Below are 11,211 nucleotides of genomic sequence, written 5' to 3' on the forward strand. Positions count from 1 at the left end.
ATAGCCTTGCTACTAATATAGATGATAGAACTGAGTTATATAACTCGCTCTTCCAGCAATTGTTGGGGGCCAGCACTGGCAGTTGATAGGTTCTCGAGAGGATATAAGGAGTCCACAATGGAGGAGTAAGTCAGGCACAGAATTTAGGGGAATCTTGTAGCTCTGACCAACTAGCAATCAGGTTGTTTCTTTATTTATACATGTTTCACAGAACAAAAACAGACTCCAAGAAGTATAGATTATATCACTTTGTTTCTGGACATATGTTTGAGTTTTCATTGTATGTCCAGGGTTACAAGTTCAGTCACAAATAGGATGTACAAATAGAGCAGATTTTATTTTTATTATTAGCACTATTACTCCAATTCAAAGAATGTAAAGAATGTGTCTGCCAAAGCAAGCACGTTTACTGTATCACAGCCTGCTTTTCGTCTTGGCAGTTTTAAAGTACTCCAGACAAATGGAAAATATCTGAACCAGTCTTTATATGAACAGCAAACACTAACACCTAACTCCTTTTTACTTTATCCTTTCATCATCTACACTATTAAGCAGAAAAAGCTATTTTAGTCAGTCTCTCTTATTTAGTAAGTTTTACATACCCTGAATAACCCCTCTGTCTTTAAACTACATTTTCAGAGAGCTATAAGTATATTGTAAAAAGAGGCCTTTAGTCTATTACTAAGTATCCTGACAAGTTGGAGTTTGTCAACTACTCTAAATTTACCCATTACATTTATACTGTTTGAGTTTGCTTAGGGGCAGATACCCTAAGAAAATTTCTGAAGTCATGGCCTCCTGAAGAAATTTCTAGCATGCTAGTGCTTGCCACAATCTCCAGGGCATAACACAGATTTCCAAATAGGGCCAGATAAAGTTATTTTCCTAAGCAGAAGGGATAATGAGCTAAGGACATTCCTAAAATGACTCAAACATAATTTCCTCTGGAAAGGACATGAAATGAATCATAATGTAGAAAGTCACCAAGAATGCAAATCACAGAAATCTAAACCTAAAAGTGAGAGACAAGAGTGACAGAGTCCACAACATTTGACTTAGCTTTGAGAGTCAAACAGCTTGGCTGGCTTCATAGAGCTTTTGTTGTTTTCAGTGGATATAGCTGTACAAAACAATGTTATTCTAGTTCATGTTACTTCCACATAAACATATATCTCTCCTTGGTGACATTGTCCTACTCATCAAACTCAATTTCTCAACTATTTAAATCATAAATATTCACTTTATTTATATTTGGTATTATTTTTAGTCTGTTCATATTATTATTATAATAAATAAATAATATGATTCTAATAATGTTGAATCAGAAGCAATCTTGTATCTATAAGCATGGCAAGTTGTTCTAGTTCGCTGAGAGAACACTGCTCATCAGTGTAAAGTAACACCTACTATTACATCTCAACTTCGACACTGTCTGAATGAAAATGTCTATTCAATTCGAGGCAGCCTTTCAATGCATCCCCATGGCATTCTCTAAATGGCAGCACTGATGAACTGGTTGTAGCAAAACAAGTTGAATGACAGTTGATGTCTGGGTCCTTGGTGTGAGGTAACAGTTAACTGGATAAAAAAAAATCCCATGAGAGAATATTTGTGTTAAGATCATTTTGAGCATCTTGATTGTACTGGCAGGTGTGCCAGCATAAAATTATCTCTGACTTTAAGATGTTCATTTGAAATAGGTACATCTCATTATACATAAAACATATTTCAAAGCATCAATAAAACAGGATGATAGAAAACATTTAATCTTCAATAGTTATTTTTAAAGCATTGAGTTTTCCAACTTTTAAATCATGGCAATGATTATATATATATATATATATATATATATATATATATATATATATATATATATAATCTTTTTTTGGATTTTGGTGTGTAGCCTTGGATGTCTTGGACTTGCTTTGTAGAGCAGGCTGCCCTCAAACTCACAGAGATCCACCTGCCTCTGCCTCCCTGAGTGCTAAGATTACAAAATTCACAAATAATATTTGTTATGTCATCAATATAAATACCCATTAACAAATATTACAAGGAAATAGAAGCAAATGATGGTGAAAACAGAGAATTCTGAATTGAAATCTGTGGAAATATTCTAACAGAATATTCTCACCCTTCCTTCATCTCAGCACAAGTGTGGAGACAATGGAAAGAATATATATATATATATATATATATATATATATATATATATATATATATATATATACTGTTGTCATTGACAACCATTTGAATTCTGTACCTGGATATCTAGCTGAACATTACTACTGATGACCTCTAGATGAGTAGAACAATAAAGACACCAGGCTGAGCATCACTGCTGAACCCTGTGTCCTTTGTAGTTTGGTATTTGAGATTCATTGGACTGTTGTCAGCTTGCCTTGGTACAACTACAGGGATGTCCAGAGTTGCAAGGTTCAATCATGTCTACACAAATAGATATGTTTCTTCAACACTCCACTTCTAAAATCAAAATAACCAAATAAAGAGAAGTCATTTAACAAAAACTATAACTAGAAATTAAATGTCAAATGACCAACCAAAATGAAAATAATTAGTTATGTAGACTAGAGATCATAGACAGTGATAGATGAATATATAGAAAAGGCATAACATCAATGAAATAATGCAGTTCAGAGTACAGATAAAGATCTTCATATTAGCTTAGAAGCACCAGATAAGTTTGTCATAATATTTATTATTATTATTTATTAAATAATAATCTATCTCTCTATCAACAACAAGCAGGGTTTGTAAACACTGTGTGATTTATTTTTCATGTGGAGATATTAACAGTTATCTACTCACCCACAATAAGGAACCAATGATAGCAAAAAGAAAAATGTACTTAGATTATCTTGATGAGTTAGTGAGTAACTAGGGTAGCTTGTAGGAGTATTGTGAGGGTTCACTCAAAGAACAGCAATGACTCAATAGCAACTTCATCACCAGAACACAAAATACCCCAGCAGTGCTTACAGCATACAAAGGCATTCTTGTCCAACTTGCGGGCAGGTCTCATGAAGAGGTCCTCATTCACAGCAGTGGCTACTACTGCTCCAACCCCAGGAAGGGGCTTTGTTACATCCTGAGCTTCCTGAGCCCCAAGCACGTCATTAGTTTTCATAGCCTTATGATTCTTCCGACTCTCTCAAGTGTGATATATTTCAGCATGGGTTAGATGGATTCATAGCAGTCTAGCGCTTTCCTACCTCTCATATTCCTCCTCTGCTTATACTCTGAACATTGTAAAAGGTGTCATAGATGTCTGACTTTTCATTTTAGAGGAGAGACTGGGACACTATGAAATAGTCAGTTACTTGAGAAGTTATGGCCTCTGAAATGACTGCTTATATTGTGCAAAATATATTAAGTTTTGTTTCCTGACCAAAACTGCCATCAACAATAATATAGTGTCACATATACAAATGAGAATGTAAGGAAATTTGATATACACATCACATTTCTTTTTTAAAATAACAATATGCATGGTCTTCTCACTAGAATCTATGACCTGCTGAGCTACAAGTCTTAGCCCTGAATAACAATGCCAAATATGAGTCCCCCTCCTTTAAAATATGCCTTAAGATCCAATTGGAAAGTAGTTGAAATACGTCATAATAAAAAAAACACTATTTATGTGTGGATTATTTTGCCTAACCTAACATACTGATAATATAGCATGTTAGGTCCATGACAAGCAAGAATTTTCAGTAATACTTGCCTGGAAGCCAGCAGAGCACTTTCCTATACTGCCTAAGTCAATCACAACTTGATGTTTCCAAGTCCTGAAAATAGACTGTGTCTTCAGCAGCAGAAGATGCAACTGACATTACTCATAGAGGCTTTTGAGCTTTTGAAAGACAGTCTGGCCACCACTTACCTCACAGAAAAACAATACATCTCTGATGATAAGAATTTTAACTAACAACTTCTTTTTTTAGAACTTAAATACATTTTACTTGTCAAATATATGTCAATAAAGCTGAAAACATTTTCAAAATATATTGAATGGGACTTGTATACTAAACTTGCCATGATGGATTGACCAATCAAAATCTTATGTTTGGCATAAAAAGTTGCAGAAAATTTGTTTAGTAATAATTTCACACAAGCTATAAATGTTATGTAAACATTATGAAAACCATCCAAACTACTTTAATAAATAATTACACAATCTCCATAAATAGTTGTAGGCCAACTTCTAAACATGATACACCATTTAAAAACAAACCACCTTGCTTCTAATTAGCTCTGTAACAATTTTATGATAATTTGTACAGTCATAAGAATATTGACAACTAGAGAAATAAAAACTTTATTGTGTAATTATAGATTCTGAAGTCATAGTGATTTCTGTTATATAAAATTACTTATGTATTACCGGTGGACTATACACACGCAGGATCTAATTGTAAGTTGTTTAAGTCATGATTTATTTAGGTTCACTTTTAAGTTGCATAAAATATACACTATCAAAACTGAAAATGACTTTCTGATTCTGCAAATATTTTGTACTATGTGTCTAATTACAATGCTACCAGTACACTGTGAGATGGTGAGGTCTTCCTGAGATAGCTACGAGTAAAAGGAAAGGCACAGCGCATTGTGAGCTGGCTACAATCAGGAGTTAGTCACAGAAGGATGGGTTCACCACAGCTGCCTTATCTCATGTTCTAATTAAGCAATTTCTTCCCATTTTTAGTTCCTAGGTAGCCCATCATCCCGCACACTCACTCATGCATTTTGCTATTCCTCATTTGTGTAACCTAAGAGATTGTTTACTTAATTTAAGATTTAGTGAACCAAAAATTGATTAGTCACCAGCTGCCCAGAAGCAATCTTTGTTTCTTTTCCAAGATGAATCTGAATATTCATATATTTCCTTTTTCCATATAGGCATCTTGGCTTTTAAAGAGTCAATGGCATATCTCACAGCTTCAAGGGATGCGGCTCTGTGGGGAGAGGACACAGCGATAATCTGGCTTGTCTCTGACACTGGAACCAAACCAAGTCGATTGGCCATTTCTGTCTTATGTCACTACAAATTTTTCTGATTTCATTTTCTGCCATCAGTAGATATATGTTTCATATTCTAAACTTATGACTCTTTTGCCTTCAAAGTTGTTTCTTGTAGTCCCTACAAAGAGGGACACTGCACCACACAGCGGGGAGATCACCAGCTGTGACACTTCGTCCACTGAAAGTTTCTCGGCAGTGAACTGTGTTATGTCTTTAGGTTTCTCTTCAAACTCACCCACGTCGTTCCTAGATGGCTCATAAGCATTATCCTCCACAAATTGTGGGAATGGTGGCAACTTCGTCTCCGGGCTGAAGCAGGAATTGTTGCTCTCCAAGCTCGACGTATTCTTGACGAAGAGCCAACATCACCAGGTTTCTTACATCAGCCAATCTGAAGGAGAAACAGTCCCAGGGTGGAGAGTCTCCAGCTCCTTCCACAGCTGCAGTGCTTGGATTTCTTATCGCAAAGAAATGGTCTCTAAAAGAAGTCCAGTTATCTCAGCACTTTTTGCAAAATGCAACACTTCACTCTGGCACCGTGGAACCATCCCGCTACACACCACGGAGCCAGCCGGTTTACCACCTCAGAGGAGCCCTAACAACTCTCCTAACAACTTTTTGGATTAAGGGAATTCTTTTGTCCACCCGTGAAGTGTATTTTGCTGCGAAGTCTTTGCCTGTTATATATACTGTTTTTGCGTATGATTTCCCAGAAGTGGCTTTATGTGATTACATGATTTCACAGAAGTCTTACAGAATCTCTGAAGGCTCAATGCCTTTTAAAGCAAGTAAGTGAGAACTGGTCACGGGATTGAGAAGTAGCAACAAGCAGTTCGACACAAGCAAGACTCTATCAAAAGAACAGTTTCAGATACAGGTGATGATACCCTAGTTTTCTCTCAACAACTTTCAGACCTTCTCCATTTCCTCAGCTTGGGAGAGTATCATGTGACTGTCTTACATCTTCCCACTCCGGAGAACATCAGCTGGGAAAACTCACGTTAGTACATCTGGCTTACAGTTCTTCAGTAGAAGGCTCGCTCTCTCCCCCCCCCTCTCTCCCTCCCTCCCTCGCTCCCTGTCTCTGTCTGTCTCCCTCCCTCCCTCCCTCCCTCCCTCCCTCCCTCCCTGTCTCTGTCTGTCTCCCTCCCTCCCTCGCTCTCTGTCTCTCTCTCTCTCCACCCCCTCACGAGGCTGCCACTTCAGTCACAGGTATGACCACCATTCAATTCCTACTTCAGACAGGCTGTAACCTTGCATTATTTTGTTGATGCATTGCCCACAGCTGGCTGCAGAAAAGGCCCAGGGCTGGGTGAACAACCTCCCTGCCTGGCCTACTTCCTTACGGGGAGAAAGGAACATAGCACACTCTAGCACAATATCTGCATACAGCCCCAGCAGAATACTCATCTCTTTCACCTGACCTGCCTTCCCTTCTCCTCTCTTTACCACTTTTGCTGAAAGGTTACTTTGGCTTTAAAGCCTTCCTAAACTCACAGACACAGCGTTTGGCTTCAACAATAATATACTGTTGAATATATTGGCTTTCCATCACTTCCTCCCACCTAGGAACTTCAGCCACATTTAATTTCAGCTGACCCTGGCTGGCCCTTTTGTCTGCCTTTCTTTTTTATTTTCTCCACTGGATTGCTTCAGCGCCTGTGCACCTGATTTATATGCTGGCCTAAAGTGTTCCGATCTGCCAGAACCTTTCCTAGCTCATAAAGGTCACATCCTACCCATATCGGTCTTGAGGTCCTTGCTGACTTTACTTCCTTCTTTACTTTCTCATGAACACAATGCTGTGTGACCTGAAAAGTTGGGTATAAAATACTTCTCTTTTAAAGGCATAGGTTTTTTTTTTAAGTCTTTGTGGATTTCATATGCAGATACCCAATTCTTTCATTAATGCCTTTCTTTTCTTTCTTAGCTACCATCCTTGACATTCATGGGTGACTTGAGGCATGATTTACCAAGCATCCTTAGTGGTCCAAGAATGACCAGTTTCACTCACAGTGCCTAAGGTTATGGCACTTCTGTCTCAAAGAAGAAGAAGTTGATATATTACTCATTTCCTCTGTCTTAGGGACACTTAGTCTTATCTCTTCTCCCTACATGTCTCACGGTGTCATGAAAAGACCCTGAGAGTTTCTGTCATTTATACTTTAAAAAGTCATTCTCAAGTCAAGAAGTTTAGAGGAAAATATTTCCTATTTCTGTGCATTTCTTTACTGTCCCTTTATTAAGGACTTTGTCTGCATGCTTAAGCATAGATCTTCCTTTCCTCTGTATTACCATTAAACTTTGAGGACTCTCTTCTGTGATTTCTACCTTACTTTCTGCTTTCATACTGCCCAATTCTTCCAATGAGTTCCAAAGTCTGGGTATCTAAGAAGGGTTCTTCACTTGGGAGACAGAGGCAGGCGGATCGCTGTGAGATTGAAGCCAGCCTGGTCTACAAAGTGAGTCTAGGACAGCTAAGGCTACACAGAGAAACCTTGTCTTGAAAAACCAAAATAAATAAATAAATAAAATAAAAATAAAAGAAGGGTTCTTCAGCACACACATAACTTATACGTTCACTTATGTCTTGTTATTTCTAAGAAATGGCTAGTATCTGATCCTTCCTTTTTACAATTACTTTTTATTAGCTTTAATTATGTGTACAGCTAGGTCTGGTGGCACTCAGGGGAAGGATAGCAGGCTACCAAGAAAAGACTTGATCCCCTATGAGCATATACAGGGGGAGGAGGTTCCCCTCAGTCACAGTCACAGGGGAGGGGAGTAGGGAGAAAGTGGGAGGGAGGGAGGAATGGGAGGATACCAGGGATGGGATGACAATTGAGATGTAATATGAATAAATTAATAATATATATAATTATGTGTACAGGTGTGCATATGCACATGTGAGTGCAACTGCTATGGGAAGCCAGAGAAATCAGCTGCTCCTTGGAACCAGAGTTACAGATGGGTATGAGCCACTTGTGTGCTTGGAACCCAAACTCCACTGCTCTGCAAAGGAAGTTAAGACCCTTAACTTCTGAGCCATCTCCAGCAACATTGTCTTTTCTTTCCAGGTTTCCTAACAAGTCAGAAACTAATTCAAATATAACACACAATTTACTTTTTCTCACTGTACTTTTTTCTCTGCCTCAACAATCTCATTATTGGGAGACAGTTGGGCTTCAGTTGCATGCCATATGACACACAGCAAAAGCCATGCATGTGTCAGGACAGTAGGATTACTTTCATCCCATACATACTAGTTTGGTGGTTTATATTATAATGCCTAATTTGTTAGCCATTTAGGAGATCTTTGTCTGGAAGACCCAATTTATAAAAGAGTCATTCTATAGAATACAGAATAGAAAACACAGCCACGCTAGGATTCTCACAAAGAATGCTACACACTCGGACAGCTCAAATTGGTTTCATGCTTTATTATTTACAGCAGGTGGCATGCAACTCCTACTACAGCCAGGGGGAGCACACACACACACACACACACACACACACACACACACACACACACACGCACACACACATACACAAGGAAAAGTAGCTATAATTTAACTGCCCCTGATTATTCTCCACCCTCAGCCTTTTTTGTATGCATCTTCTTCATTACAGTGCCCACACTAATTGTTAGTTGGTTTGGAAACTAACTGTGCTATAAGACTTTGAAGAGATGTAAAAATGTTTACTTACCCCTGATAGGTTACTAACAGCAGACCAAAGGAGCAGTTCTACCCAACTATAGCTTGGTGAAACCATCAGTTCATGGGTTACTCATAGGAGCAAGGGTGAGGACTTACTGTGTTTGAGAAAATTATAAAACATATAAATATAGCCTTATTCATAATAGCCAGAACATGGAAAAAGCCTAAATGTCCCTCAGTTGAAGAATGGATCAAGAAACTGTGTTACATTTACACTATGCAATACTACTCAGCTATTGAAAACAAGGAATTCCCAAAATTCATGGATAAATGGATGGTACTAGAAATGATCATAATGAGTGAGTTAACCCAGAAGCAGAAAGACTCACATGGTATATACTCACTTGTAATTGGTCACTAGCACAAAAGGCATGTCCCACAAAAGTTTTCATTTACCAGGAGATTGGGATAGATGTGAGGACATCCTACTGAGACTCTAGGTAAGAAAAATATAGGAAATGGGGAAATAGAAGGACCCAGAGGGTCCTAGAAACCTACAAGAAGAACATCATGATGTGTGGATTGGGGCCCAGGAGGGTCTGCTCAAAGTATTTCACTAACCAAGGACAATACAATAATAAACATTGAAACCCTACTTTGTTTTACCCAATGGTCAGGACATTGTTCACAATTATGTGGAGAGTGGGGACTGACTTTGACATAAACTCTGGTGCTCCATATTTGACCATGTCCCCTTGGTGGGGAGGCCTCTTGGCACTCAAAGAAAGAATAAGCAGGCTACCAAGATGAGACCTGATAGCCTATGACCATATAGTGGGGGAGGAGGTCCCCCTAGATCATACACCTAGGGTAGGGGAATAGGGTGAAAGTGGGAGGGAGGAATGGAAAGATACAAGTGATGGGATAACAATTGAGTTCTAATTTGAATGAATTAATAAAATTAAAATAAAAAAATTAAAAAGAAATGTCCCAAAATATAGAATAAAAAGCCAAGATTATAATGAGATGAATAACTAATGGCTGATTTTATTTTGGATCACATATCATTTCATTTTGGACCCATTATCTCTGAAATTCATTGTAGAACAAATTGCTTTGAATTTTGGATTAGATGGCTGCTTCCTGTAATTCCTGGAAAGATCAGATAGAAAAGAAAGCAGTTTAATGTAAACTTTGCAAATAAGTTACGAGGGAAGTTTACATCCTTGTTTCACTACATAATTTCCCTAGCGTTGAGAGGAAACAACAGGAATGTGTAAAAGCCACACACTAGTCAAAGACTGCATTTGCTGCTGAGATGTCTCTTACTACAATGAGCAGGCAGGTTTGGGCTCATGGCTTCAGCTGTGAAGTCTATAGTTTATTGCCTTCATTATCTGGGGCTTACAGTAAGGAAGAACTCATAACTAGAAGTGAGTGGTGCAGCAATGATACAGACTGCCAGTGGTCAAGTAAAGAGAGAAACAGGAAGAGCAGAATCCCAATACTCCCCAACGCTATGATAACAAACGTCAATAATCTACATCCTTTCCACTACCTACCCCAGTATCACCAGCAACACTGCAGGCTGGGAACTAAGCTTTTAACACATAGGCCTTTTTCAGGCCCCTTAAAGTTCAACCAGTAACACTAGCTGATGGACAGCAAGGATTAGACAAAGCAGGTAAAAACTGTGAAGGAGTTGGTTATAAATAACAGCTCTACCAAATATATTATGAATATTACAGAAATTACTTAAAAATCCATCTGTAAACAACACTCAAAAGTCTGTGCAGGTCAGAGATCATATACATCTTCTTTTAAAGGAAGAAATCATCCCAGTATCACAAACATTATCAGATTTAAAAACAAGCAAACAAACAAACAAACAACATCAACCAAAAATAACTTCCATTTTGTCTTCTGAGCACTATTCTCTTGGAACATTTTATGTTCCCAGGTTAGAAAACAAAAACAAACCAAACAAACAATCAAAAAACAGCTAAAGCAGTAGATTGTACATTTTAAGAAAGAGAGAGAAGTCCTTAGGTGTTGTGGTCAGTGGCTATAATCTCAGCATGGAGGCAGGGGCGATGAGGCAAGATGATAAGGAGTTCAAGGCCTGCCTGGTATAACCAGATAGTCTCCCCAAAACAAACACACAAAAAGGAAACCCAAACTAAATCCTTATATCTCTTTAAGAATTACTCTATTGTGTAAATTTTACAAAAACCTCCTCATTTTGCAAATACATTAGAGACACAATTAACGGAACTGATGCCTGCTTTGCTATTACTTCATCCTGACAGGACTGCCTTGCCAAGCCACAGGGAAGGATGAAAAACTCAGTCTTTTTTAAAAAAAATTCTTTTTAATTTTAATATTTTACTAATTTAATCATATTACATCTCAATTGTTATCTCATCACTTGTATCTTCCCATTCCTCTCTTCCTCCCACTTTCCTCCTACTCCCCTCTCCTATGTCTGCAACTGAGGGGATCCTCCTCC

The 11,211-nt window shown here is 38.1% G+C and overlaps 1 pseudogene across 1 annotated transcript; it reads right to left on the reverse strand.

Moving 5' to 3' along the window:
• Positions 1-4,811: 4,811 nt before the first annotated feature.
• On the reverse strand, positions 4,812-6,453 carry LOC311589788 (molybdopterin synthase catalytic subunit-like; annotated as a pseudogene). Its single transcript has 2 exons — positions 6,280-6,453; positions 4,812-5,390 (listed from the first exon to the last, which is right to left on the reverse strand). The product of its transcript is annotated as a molybdopterin synthase catalytic subunit-like (transcript).
• Between the last annotated feature and the right edge of the window lie 4,758 nt (positions 6,454-11,211).

Source organism: Acomys minous (assembly GCF_964271855.1).
Source record: "Acomys minous genome assembly, chromosome: 19".
In the NCBI taxonomy this organism is placed as follows: domain Eukaryota; kingdom Metazoa; phylum Chordata; class Mammalia; order Rodentia; family Muridae; genus Acomys; species Acomys minous.